This window comes from Rutilus rutilus, assembly GCF_951802725.1.
Source record: "Rutilus rutilus genome assembly, chromosome: 16".
NCBI classification, from domain to species: domain Eukaryota; kingdom Metazoa; phylum Chordata; class Actinopteri; order Cypriniformes; family Leuciscidae; genus Rutilus; species Rutilus rutilus.
The window spans coordinates 7,256,745-7,270,418 of NC_140224.1; positions in this window are offsets into that span (position 1 = coordinate 7,256,745).

A 13,674-nucleotide genomic window follows, 5' to 3' on the forward strand; every position below is an offset into this window, starting at 1 on the left:
GTGCATGGCCTATTTATTTCATTAAAAACCGAGAGAGAGGAGAAAAAAGAAAGAAAGAAAATAAGAAAAAAAAAACGCCGCCATCTTACTCCGACGAAAGTGACTTGAACGCACCTGTCCTGCCGTCGTAAACACGACTTCGTAAGTACGTCCCAGGAGGACTTAAACACATACAATGTCCAGATTACATTTACTACACACATTCCTACTATATAGAAAATACTATTTAATGGTAACAAAGTAATTACTTTTTCAAAATAAGTAACGTTACCTACTCTAGTCTAGATAGTAGGCTATTCGATTTCGGTCGCAGCCACTTTTCTGGCCAGATCCTGTGGGACAGGAAAAAACGGGTTTTTTTTGTTTTGTTTTGTTTTTACAGGAAAAAAACGTGTGAGCGTGTGACCAGCAGGTATGACGTCACTTAGGCCAACTGGCAGTTAGCATCACCCTGGGTGATCCCTTGACAAAACCCCAATATGATTTTTCCATAGGCATTTGGATTATCGCAAAAAAAAAACAAAAAAAAAACTTGTGATCAACAAATGATTATGATGCTTATAGATTTTGTCAATAAATATAATTTTCACAGATGAACACAACTTTTATGAATTTGACGCCTAAATGCAGTAGCCAGAAGTAAAAAGCTAAAGCTTTAGGTAACGTTAGGCTATACACGCCATGGTCCCTCGACTTCAATGTCACCACTAAGCTTCCGAAAACTCCTTAAGTTATCATCTTAATAACATTTTCCAGTTAGAATAGTTATTATAATAGTAACGTTAATTATATAAGCATAACGAGGCTATTAAGCAGACTGAGTTTACCTGTACAGTGTGGTGACGTTTAATGTCCCAACCATAGCTTCTTGTAGGCCCATTTATCAACCGCCTTTTTCAAGACACGTAACTTAAAAAAAAAAAAAAAAAAAAAAAAAAAAATCACGAGCGGGGTAATACTGATTTATGTTGTTGAATAAAACGTGAATGTATCTTGAGCTTGTTAAACAGTCCTTATTTCAGCCATTTAACCAAAAACCCACTGACTTCGGGATGATGCAACCAGAATTGTTAAAATGTTAATTCCCATTTTGGCTTACATATTTACGTCATACCTGCACTGATCACTGAAACAGTCAAAATCAGCATCAGAATAACTTAAAGGGGTAGCCTAATATTTATTGTCTTTGGAGTAGAGCTGCACAATTCTATATAAACTGAGAATCACAATATTATTATTATTTATTTTTTTGTTAAAATAGAGTTCCCAATTCTCCCATGATTCTGAATAGACAATAAAAAATAAAAAAAACATGTAATTTACAAGAGGTTCTGGCAAAATGTTAACTGCTGCAGTCCTTTAACAAATATATAATTAATTTTAATTCATTATTTGAATATGATTTGAACGAATGATTCAATGACTCGCTCATAAACATGTCACTTGTTTCATTACTGTTTGAATCAGCATTTTAGATTGTAGTGCAAATGTTCACTTGTAATGGACGTATTGCGCAGGATTTCGGAATTGACGAATCTGCGGCCGATCGTTCACATCTTTTGGCGTAACGGTCACAACCATAGACACAACTTATGGTAACCTGGGGCACGTTCAAGTTCAAAACGGTGCGCAACGTTTTGTCAGGGCTGAACGCAGCCCAGTTAAACCGTAACACCGGAAACCGATCAAAGTTAGCCATCTTGAAGGACATCTAAATTCTCTGGGTGCTTCTCAATATCCCTCCTCGTCTCCTCTCTCCTCCGTCCTCCATCCTATGACCCGGAAACCGATCGAGCACAGCCATCTTGAAGGACATCTCAATTCTCTAATTGCACCGCGAGGGGTCGAGGAGTGAGGAGGCTTCCAGAGGAGTCATGAGCGAGGGTACACAGGTGTATCCTATGCGGAAGAGTTTTATCGACTAGGCCTCATTATACTTCTGCGTCGGACCTACGCCGGAGCCTATACGCCGTAGGCAACGTGTTGCACGTAGGCTATAAATTCTCCTCCCCCTTCACATCGGTCACAATAATTTTGATTTATACTTTACTTTTGCAGTTTATATAAACCACACACCTAACATATTTCAACAGGGTATCTTTCTTTATTATTATTTACTATGAATTTCTTAAATAAACAAATTTCAACAACATGAGGGCAGATCCTCTGAGCGCTGCTGATGACGCGATGAAGTGACGCTCGAGTGATCAAGGATTCCAATGTATAAAAAAAGCTTTCATTCGATCCCTCCGTCCTCGCGTCTTTTCCTTGCAGCCTTCCCTCGCATCCTACAGGGGGCGGAGCTGAGACGCGAGGAAAGGAAGCGAGGAGAGGAAACGAGGATGCACAAATAAGAATTAAGAAGCACCCTCTAATTGCAACGCTAGGAGGCGAGGAACGAAAAGTGAGGAAACTTCCAGAGGAGTTGAGCGAGGATGCACAGGTGTATCCTAAGCTATGCGTAAGTCTTTCTTGTCGAAAAACCTGACGCAAGTATAAATTCTCCTCCTCCTTCACCTGTCACAATAATTTTAATTTATGCTTTACCTTTGCAGTTTAAATAAACAATACATCTCACATATTTCAAAAGAGCATCTTGCTTTATTATTGTTTTTATGAATTTCTTCAAACTTCAGCAACATAAGTACAGATCCCTTGAGCGCAGCTGATGATGCTGTGAAGTAACGCTTGAGTGATCAAGAATATTCCAAAATACAAATTAGCTTTCCTTCGATTCCTCTGTCCTCGTTTTCTTTCCTTGCATCCTAACGGTATCATTTTCAAAAATTTGCATTTTGAAACTTGTTTTAAAAAGTTTGCGGGGGGGGGGTTTTCGCCAAAACGGCGTGTTCGTGTAAATAATCGACAAACACACGTAAAAACTTTTTCCGTTTTTAGTTGAAAAAGGTGTCATGTTAATGGCCCCTGAGATTTTTAACTCAAGTCTTGGTTTATAATTTCTGACTCTGATCAACACATTTGAAACAACAACAAAAAAAACTCAAAAGAGTTTTTAAAACATCCCAATTCTAATTTCAGGAATAGGATTTACTGACTCTGTAACTTGGTTATTCAGAGGATGTGTTGAATTATTGAACATATGTGCATAAGGAAGGGTGGGAGGTGTAAAGAAGATACTAAAACTGGATTCAAAAAACAGTGAAACAGCATGATGTTATCTTGAACATAATCAAACCCTGATCCTGTGACGCAAAAATATCCATCTGTTACTTAATTTCAAATCAACAAGGCCATATACTTGACATTAAACTTACAGAATATCAGAGCCAAAACACAAGTTTCAGTGAGGGACTGGAAGGATTTTTTTATCAACGTTAAAAAATATCTGTAAAGTGATATATTCTGAGTGAAAAATAATATTCTAATGAGTTTTATCAGGAATTGATTAGATTGTGAAAAGTCTCTTTATATTAAATCATAGGCCTATTGTCCCAATGCATGGGATTTTTGTTGTTGTTCAGCACTCAAGTTACAAAAAGCAAAAACAGCAAAAAATGTATACACTTGACAGCCAGTTATAGGGAAGGGTTGACAAATATAGGGCTTGCATGGTGGGTTGAGGGTTCAGCCAAAAAATAAAAAGGCAAAGCAAGTTAGCACCACTTGAAATTTTGACAGATGATTACAAATGATTTTTATTTATTTTTTTATAATGATGAATTGTGCACAATAAACCAGTAATTTATATTCGCTCTTGTGGTGTTGGGTACAGTAGTACTGAAAACAAGCAACGAATGTGTAGATACACAAATGCAACAGTTAGCTATTCAAAACAGCACAATTCATTTGCAATTATATTGCGTTTATACAGCAGTTTAACAAACAATGAGTTATTGAGTAACTTACTTTCTAGACTCTATTTGCAGTTAAAGTTGTTTGTCTTTTTTGCTCCGCCAGCAAAAATACCTCCAACGACGTCACAGCAGAACCATTTCCTCAAATCAGTATGTATGTTGTTCGTCCTGATTGAATCAGAGTTTTGAATTAATTATTCAGTGACTCACTCATAAAGACAGTCATTTTGTTGCCACATGCTGGTGTAACTATGTGTGACATTGTAGGACTTGAAGAAAGAGTCACTGACAGTCTGTCTGGAACACATGAAACACAAATTGAAACGGTTTAAAATGTTTAAAAAAATATTATAATCTAAAACTATGATGATTGTTTTCTAAGGTACAAAAAACTGTTTTGCAGGAGTTTGTTGAACAATGGTTTGTTGCTTTTCCTTCATTATCCAGTCCAACTCATCTGGACAAATTTGCTTGGTAAAAAAAATGAATCCATAGACACAATTTATATTTGACTATTTGAAACTCATTTCAAGAATTCCAAGCATAAACCTAGATCAAAAGGTTCATGAGAAACAACAATTCAGTCATGCATGTCTAAACTTTTCATGTCAACATTTTAGGTCTAAGTGAACTTTTTACCTTCTATTTTGGGAACGCACTTATGGTGCGCTCCATAGATCTTTCCCATCCTTTTAGGGTCTTTAATGGCCGAACACAAGAAACATGCTCATTTAGGTGCATTTTAATGTGCAGTCATCACCAGCAGGCCATATTAGTTCTGCCGAGTGGACACAACGGATGAATAATGTATAGCTGGAGGAACAGAGAGACAAAACAAGAGAGATTGCCCTGCTTATGGTGAAGAGAGTGTCTGGTCAGGACAAAAGAATAAGGTCATGGAAAACAGCTGCCCGACCAAAGCAAAATAAGTGGGGGGAAAATGCCTCAGGTACAAATACTAGAAATTTAGGTTGGAAGTTCATCCAGAAGAGGTCAAGAAATGGCTGGTTAACACAGTTCACTTAGCCCCTGCTGGTAGATACAGTAACTACACAACCTGGCAAATGTATTTGAATTACATTTTCAGCTTTTAAAAATGATCTATACTGACAAAATGAACATTTTCACAAAAATCACATAAATATATATTTTTTTCATAAAACAATTTTTTACTATAGTATATAACACTGTATAATTATACAATGCTTACTAAGTTCCAGTCTTACTTAGAGCTTACTAAGTTCTAAGTTTCTGTGTATTGGGAATTTGTTAGGGAGCCTCTCTGCAGGTTACGTTGGTTATGCCAGTAGGGCAGGGCAGGTGAATGTTCAGAGGGAGGAGTCATAGACCAGCAACAAAATATCAACAAGCATGCAACCATTCTCTCCTTCATATTATTCTTTTTTTCTTTCATCCCAGGTGCACTGAGATGATGAGGCTCTCAAGTACATCTTTTGGAGCAGAATGGACATATATGCATTGTTGAGGAGGACCGCCTTCCATTGATTGAGTTCATTAGTTAGGCCCTGTGGGTGTGTGGGTCCTCCTTCATAGTGGGAGTCGTTGAGGAAGACGGCATCACCTTCGACTCTCATATACCAGCCCATACCATCACTCGCAGCCTTTCCCTGCCCGCTCCAGACAGGAAGCTTCATCTTCCCAGCCTGAAAGGACTGGATGGAGAAAGGTATCTGGTCGGTGCTTCATTTAGTCATACCAGAGGATGTTTTATATCACATGAGGGTTTCTGTCTCAAGTATGATATAACCTCCTGTAGTCAGAACACATTCAATTCTATGATTAAAGCTATCCCCAATTCTTTCAAATGTTTAATCCAAGGATATATTTCAACTCTGAATCCCCCCACCCATGTGTCTCCCATTACTTTTAGTTGAAGGTTGCAATTTGAAAGAAACTAAACTTCCAAACAAAATGATCAGAAATATGTTTAATAACATCTCATTCCCAATAGCATCTTATAGAAACTTGATTTCACAGTTCTTCTTCTCCAAAAAAAATAAAAAAATTCACAGGTTACGAAAAACGTACCCAAAATAAATGGTGTATATCCATCCAGTGAATTTGTACAGCGAAGATTTGGATTTGAAACTACAGTATAATATATTTACATATAAATTTTATATACACAAATCTAAATATCTGAAAGTGAAACTTAAGTTATGTGTATTTCACAATGAGTTTCTTTCCTATACAAATGCCCTTAAAATGATGAAAAGTAAAAATGCAAACAAACTTTACAACAGTAGAATATGATTTGAAAAGTTAACCCCAGCCCCCCCTTCTTTTTTATTTTTATTTATTTTATTATAATTTTTTTCTTCTTCTTCTCTGTAATGCACTTTTGCACCTGATCCTATTGTCATAGTGTAATTATATATTTTTGTTGCCATGTTGTTTGTACATGACATTGTTAAAAAAAAAAAAAATCTTCCCAGCCCAGAAAGTCCCGGAACTAAAGGAAAATTTCCCCCACTCCCTCCGGTGTCGCCCCCTTTTTTTGTGTTGTTTTATTTATTTTTTTAAATATTGAAAATAATATGATAGCACATATTTGAGCTCTGGGAAAATACAGAGAGCAGTTTTATATTTAGTTGTTGCTTTAGTGTCTGCTTTGGGATTGGTTGATCTGTTACAGTGCTGAATTATTGCACTTGACGTTGATCGATGCTACTGTCTTTGATGCACAAAGATATTGCACAAGCAAAAACAATATGCTCATGCCCAGTGGTATACAATGCCCCCATGGAAAATGAAATGTCCGGTACTGGAGAGCCTCCCATGGGCTTTCACAAAATTAAAAGACAGTCAGGATACACAAGTCTCATAGTGCTGTTAAACAGAAGCTGTTTCACTTTAGTATTATTACATGATGTGAATCTGGTTACACTGTGCAATATATGGAATTAGATGTGACTCAGCTAATGGATATTTTGTCAATGGCCAAAAGCCAGAAATAGAGTTCTTATGTTCATTTACTATAGAGATGATTGATTTCTTGTACTGAGATGTGTTAGTCAGAGTCCTTTGTATCAAAAATAAACCCAGCTCTTGTTTTGCCATGTGATGGAGACTCAGGCGAAAGTGGATCAAATACAGAAATAAAATGTGCTGCAAATATATTTTTTGTATAAAGTGTGAACAACTCAAACCACATGGAATCTGATCTTTTGAAGACTAAATTGAAGACTAATGCAAAAACACTGGGCTACGGGGGCTATTTATAAGTTCATCAGACATGGCAATCTGAACAGCGGATGACAACAGCATCCGTTTCAGCCGTTACCACGGTCACCAATTGGCCACTTAGTCTGATACAGTTTGCGTTTGCAGCTACATCTTCATATGACGAGTATGTTTCAGTGTTTCTGACTATTAGAATAGCTCGCCATTCTCAAATCAGTTCTACCATATGCCATTTTGGCATATTAATATTAAACAACTAATCTGAACATTTTAATGTTTGATCCATTTGCTGACTAAATGATGTCAAAAAGTTGCTTTTAGCAGGACTGTCTACCTTGTTTAGTGATGCCCTCTGGTGGCTGCAGGTTATGCGTGTTTTGTTTTTGTATAAAATAACTTTATTCCAGATACAGTATAAGCAGATGGACTAAATTTTATGAAGAAATTATAATTACTTGTTAGCCTGACGTCGTCATACTCAGATTCTAGTCAGAATGTGAGTCTGATACTGCTCCATTGAGCTTTGATTATGGGGCGTGTTTCAACCGAACCAGGAAGGAAAATGATTCTGCACTCAATTGGATAGACCTACAACCAATCAGAGCAACGGAGTAAGTTTTCATTCATGTTTCCGATCGACAAATGCCTTGATCGCGGTTCTCTGTTCCTCTTTTAAAATGAATGCGCTGTATATCTTCTATAACAGACGCGATGGCGGAATCTATAATGTTTCATAAAGTTCGGCAGGAGCACGTTCATATAATCAATCCAATCAACTTGTCATCAAACACCATGTCTACCCTATCAGCATGAGAGGAAACATATATTCACTCTGTCAACTCACCTAACATTCCTTGACAGTTTTCAGCATCCCTCCACTAACTCTCGGCCTGTTCTTCCACAGCCAGGAATACGAGGGGGAGTACTTTGGGTTCGGGCCGAATACCGAGTCCGGAGCCTCTCCTCGGACAGCACGTCAAATATGCATTATTCTATCTGACTTATTTGTAAGTGTGAACTCGTGAAATCTCAATTCTCCAGCGGCTGTCGTCTTTGTTGTTAACGAATTCAACCCAAGCGCTCGTTGGTGACGTAGATGATTACGTTGCTCATCTGTCCATCATCGTATAAAGCCCGCCCTGACAATTTGATTGGTCCGAACAATTTTTGTTCGGGCATAATAGCTCCTCAACGGATCGAGTCCAGACCGAACTTCCCGACCTAAAAATGTTGTGGGCGGGGCTAAGTTCGGCTGGCATCCAGGCTAATTACTTGTGTTAAGAATCACTTATTTAGCTCTAAATGCAGGAAACCTTTCATCATTTATAGAGGAAGTGAGTGGCTGCCCTTAGTCTCTCTCCTCTTCCTCACTGGACATTTTGCCAAAAACAGACTGCAGATGGATTACACTCTTTCCTCTTAGTCAGCTGTTATATTTTTTTCCAACAGGCAGAAAAGTACCGACAATTCAAAGCTGCTCAAGTCCAAAAGCATAAATATTACAAAACGTAGTTCTAAAATTGTATGCTTAACTAAAATAAATAATATAGTATTATAAAAGATTATTTTGCCATGATTACGCAGTTTCAATATCTTACCCTTGTGTATAAAAATACTTGTACACTGCCTTTTTTTAAACTTTTACACTGCACTATTCAATAGAGAATTAGTCTTGCATTCTCTATAAAATACATTCACTATATTACAATCACTTATTTTAAAGGGTTAATTTACCCCAAAATTAAATTTCTGTCATCAATTACTCATGACGTTCCAAACCCAAACCCAAATAAAGATATTTTTAAGGAAATCTGAGAGCTTTCTATCCCTCCATAGTCAGCAACACAAATACCACTTTCAAGCCCCTGAAAGGTATTAAAGACATCATTAAAGTAATCTATGGGGACCCACTAACTGGGGAACCACTCACCCAGTGGTTTAAAGGTGAACTAAGTAACTTTTTTTACCTTAACTGAACAGCTTCGGAGTCATTGGAATGGTTATATTACTTATTTCGGGTTGAATGGTGGTCGTTTCGCACCCCCCTGGTGCCTGTGAGCGGAAAATACGCACTTGCAACTTGTCTCGCGTGATATCAGGTCTCGCGATGTAAACAATTGCTTTACGGCCAAAAGAAATCTGCTAAAATGCCGTCATTATTGCGCTCCCTCACGCTGTTCGAACCCGAATGAAGAAGACGTTTTAAAGAATGTCCCATCTGCTTTGATGTCGTTGATCTACTAGCCTCTGGTGTCTGAGAATAGCCAACGAGTTTTTACAACAGTGTTGTCAAATATCTATTCCGAAGCTGTGGGGGGAGCTCTAGAGAGAAACCTGCGAGCAAAAAGCGAGAATACAGCGAAGAAATCCCGAAGTTTAACCTCAACTTTATGAAGTGACGCGACTAGTTTGTTTGTGCAAATTTTTTTTATATATTTACAAAGTATTACTCTCCAACGCACGTTTACGAGATGCATGTGTGTTTTGTGTTGACACGAGAGCAGATTGCGTGTTGGCGCGTTGGAGATTAAAGCTCAACCGAACCTGCTTGATGCGTGAGAACAAACCTCATTGGTTCTTGCGGAAGCTCAAACGTGCTGCTTAACATGAGAATGAACCTCATTGGTTCTCGAACTTCTTGCACGTCAAGCGAACATGCTTGAGCTTCCTTTTACCACAAGTGATGTGTGAGTTGATGAATGTTTGTATGTGAATAAAAGCCTAAATTCAGTCTGGTCATCATATAAAGTGATTGTGTCTCTACAGAAAATTTGGACTAAACCGCTTGAAGCATATGGATTAGTTTTCCGATCTCTTTATGAATTTTTTTAAGGATCAAAATGGCATTTGCATAGCTGTCAATGGAGGGACAGAAAGCTCTCAGATTTCATCAAAAAGATCTTTTGTCTACCGAAAATGGACAAATGTCTTACAGGTTTGGAATTACATGAGGGTAAGTAATTAATGACATCATTTTTATTTTGGGTGTAAGCAGGTTATCTGTCCACAATAAAATGCACATAGAAATATTGAACCAGAATTAACTTGTACAGTATAATCAATAATAGAAGCCATAAGCTGTAGAAGTGTCGCATTTATGACTGGTTAAATGTTTTTGTTAATATGTTCTGTGTTAGCAGAACATATTACATAACAAGTTAGTTAACAAGTTAGTAGAACATAACAAGTTAGTTAATATGTTCTGTGTTCTGTGTGAGCACTTCTCCTTTGCCGAGATAATCCATCCACCTCACAGGTGTGGCATATCAAGATGCTGATTAGACAGCATGATTATTGCACAGGTGTGCCTTAGGCTGGCCACAATAAAAGGCCACTCTAAAATGTGCAGTTTTACTGTATTGGGGGGTCCGAAAACCAGTCAGTATATGGTGTGACCACCATTTGCCTCACATAATGCAACACATCTCCTTCGCATAGAGTTGATCAGGTTGTTGATTGTGGCCTGTGGAATGTTGGTCCACTCCTCGTCATTGGCTGTACGAAGTTGCTGGATATTGGCAGGACCTGGAACACGCTGTCGTATACCCCGACAGGGTAGAGTTTTATCGATTTCCTTCAGAAAAGAGTAAATTTATCCAGCGGAACCTGTGGGTGAGGAGGTTAAAGCGAGTGGACGTCTTCAAAAGTAGTGCTACAGAGAAGATAGCAAGACTGCTTGGTGGTGGAGTAGCCATTTCTAATGGGGCAGACTGGGAACCAAACCTCCATCATCGTGTTTGTGGAAGACATTTTCTCACAGGTAATGTATAAAATGTTTGGTTTGGTTGTCTTTGAGTAATTTAGCAAAACATAATGGCTAGCCTGCTAGCTAACGTCAGCTCTAGTGTTTGCCCAGCTGTAAAGAAACACCCACAGCTACACAGCTGATGGCTTAGAACTAGCTGTCACAGTCTTGACTTAGCTCCATCGATATGCTTTCCCAATTGACACAGTACAAGGTCAAGTTAAATGTGTAAATGTAAGGGCAAAAGTAGGAGCTGTAACACACTGAAAGCTTGTCTTTTTTAATGTAGTGCAAGCAGACTAAATTTTTACTAAGGTTTCGTCAAGTGTTTGTTTACACTGAAAAAAAGACTGCAAGCTTTTACTGAACAACAGCGCCCCCTTTTGTCCTAGTCTGGTGTTCTACTGAAGCTACTGTGTTCTGTGCAGTTTTTAAAGGACGAAATGTGAACTGCCCTGCTCCATTAAAATGAAATGTTGTAGCCTACATTACAGAGGGGACATTTTCTACAATTAAGGTCTAGGACCAGGCTAACAAGCAGCAGTGTTCATTGTAAAGCTTGCTTTGTTAGGCCTAACTTGAACTCTCCAGTGTCCAAAATTGAAGTTGTAAACATTTGGTAAAATATAGTTACTTAAGAGCACATGCTTAAATTGTCTATGTCTTTATGTTTATTATGCAGGTTGTCCGAACCCTGACCCCGACCACCCTGACTTTGCTCCTTCGCAACACCTGGGACCTGAGTTAGCCGATCCAACCGCATCTGCTTAGAGAGCAGCAGATAAACAGTCGGTACCATCGAGCAGTGAGAAGGAGACAGCTTTATTCTGCAGCTGGACCAGGACCAGAACCAGAGATTGTTCCTGACATAGAAGACAACCAGGAAGAAGAAGGGGACAACCAAGACAATGCGGGACAATGTCATATGTGTGAAATGCTACAGCTAGAGGTACTTAGGTTGCGTTTAGAGAGAGACTCTTACAAAGACAAGCTGTAAAAATTGTCCATCTCTTCAGAAAATTTAATTTGCACAGAGAATGATACAGCTAGTCAAATTAAGCACTAACAGAACGCATTGAACGCATCAAGATCTTTAGAATTCTGAAAAACACACTCTTTCTGACCCTTGTTCCTCTCTCCAGTGACATATTGACTGTCTGTTGTGCTCTAAGTAATCTTAGACCTAAACTTATTAAATAATACTGCTACCGGACTTCGATTACGTTCCTCTCACTCTTTAACAAACTGATAAGCTAGAATCTCTTGTGATTACTCTTGTGAAAAAATATTTGAATCAAAACCCTTTGCTCCTTAACTTTGTTGTGTACTTCACTGATTTATTTTTGGATTATTTTATTTATTATTGTATTCATCTTATTGTTATTCTTTCTTTTTTTTCTCTTTTAAGATAAATATGTATGTACATCTTTAATAAATGTCCATTATCTTTGTATACAATTTTACTTGGTTTCATTGTCATGTTCTTCCCCCCTTAAAGGAGAACTCCGATCAATTTTAACATTGAGCTCATTTTTTTGTACATTTGGATTGCTGTCAGTACAGAGAACAACGACAAAAATCGGTGTTGCCTACACCGAGTTATCCTCTTTTTAAAATTTGCACCCTGTTGACTTCAATGGGGCAAGTTTTAAACCTGCTTTTAGCCTCTTAACATCCTTGATGTGTCATTACAAGTGCACAGGTCATGTGAGTGATTCCTTCGGAGTGAACGCGGGTGAATCTGACTGCAGTAGATGTGAAAGATATTAATAAAAATGATGTTTATTCAGCCAGAGCACATACCTGTATTTACAGTAGTCGATTGTCGAGTTCACGCGCGTGATCATAGGTACTAAACCTATGCGCGTGAACTCGACAATCGACTACTGTGGACTTCGACCGAAAACAGGATGTAAATACAGGTATGTGGACCGTACTCGGACACATTTCTAACCGGCATGCATCTCGCGCTGATCACCGGTGATCGGTTCTGCGCAGGTTTTGCTCATCTCAAACAAGCCTAATGTCTATCAAATGCGCCTGTACGTAGCTCATAACCAATCGCTTCAATTATACCAGATGACGTATGTAGAGTGACAGAAATTCAACGAGGAAAAAGACGATGGGTCAAAGATTTATTTGTGCACAATGGCGTTTAGCGAATATTACCGTTTGTGCAAGATAAACATGAGGGTAGAAGGTAACGTCGAGTCTGATGCCATGTTGGATTCATTCATAGATATAAACAAACTGCTTCGGTGTCGTCATCGTCTTGCTGCTCCCTCCCCGTTCTGTGATTGGTTCCCTTTTTCAGGGGAAAATCTGGTCCATGGTGTCCAGACTGCCTAGCAGTGTGAATAAAATCCGCTGCGAGCAAGGCAGTATGGGGAAACCCAGGCTAGTAGGCTTTACTCCATTAACTGGAACAGATTTTCACTGGAACTGAATATTACATCCAAATATTGTTATCTAATCAATCAGCATATTGTTGTGTAACTGCACCTATTGGACCAGTATTTCAAAAAATTTCACTGGAACTGAATATGACAAACAACTATTGCGAAAGAACTATTTACAAAACAACGATTGCGAAAGCGTGCACGGATTATGAATTTGTTCACTGTTACCACTAACACAGATTTAGACAGATTTGTGAACAATATTTGAGAGAAATAGGCCTTTTGTGTACATAGAACAAGTCTTAGATCTTTGAGTTCAGCTCATGAAAAATAGGGGGAAAAAACAAAAGTGTTGCGTTCATAATTTTGTTCAGTGTAGATAAATCTGGGAATCAGTCAAGTGTTTGGTTTCAACTTGTGTTGAACAATATTCTATTCTAGGTTATGCAGAGTAATATCTATCACAGCTTCGATTTGATTACATATATAAGCATCAAAAACTATTTGCATC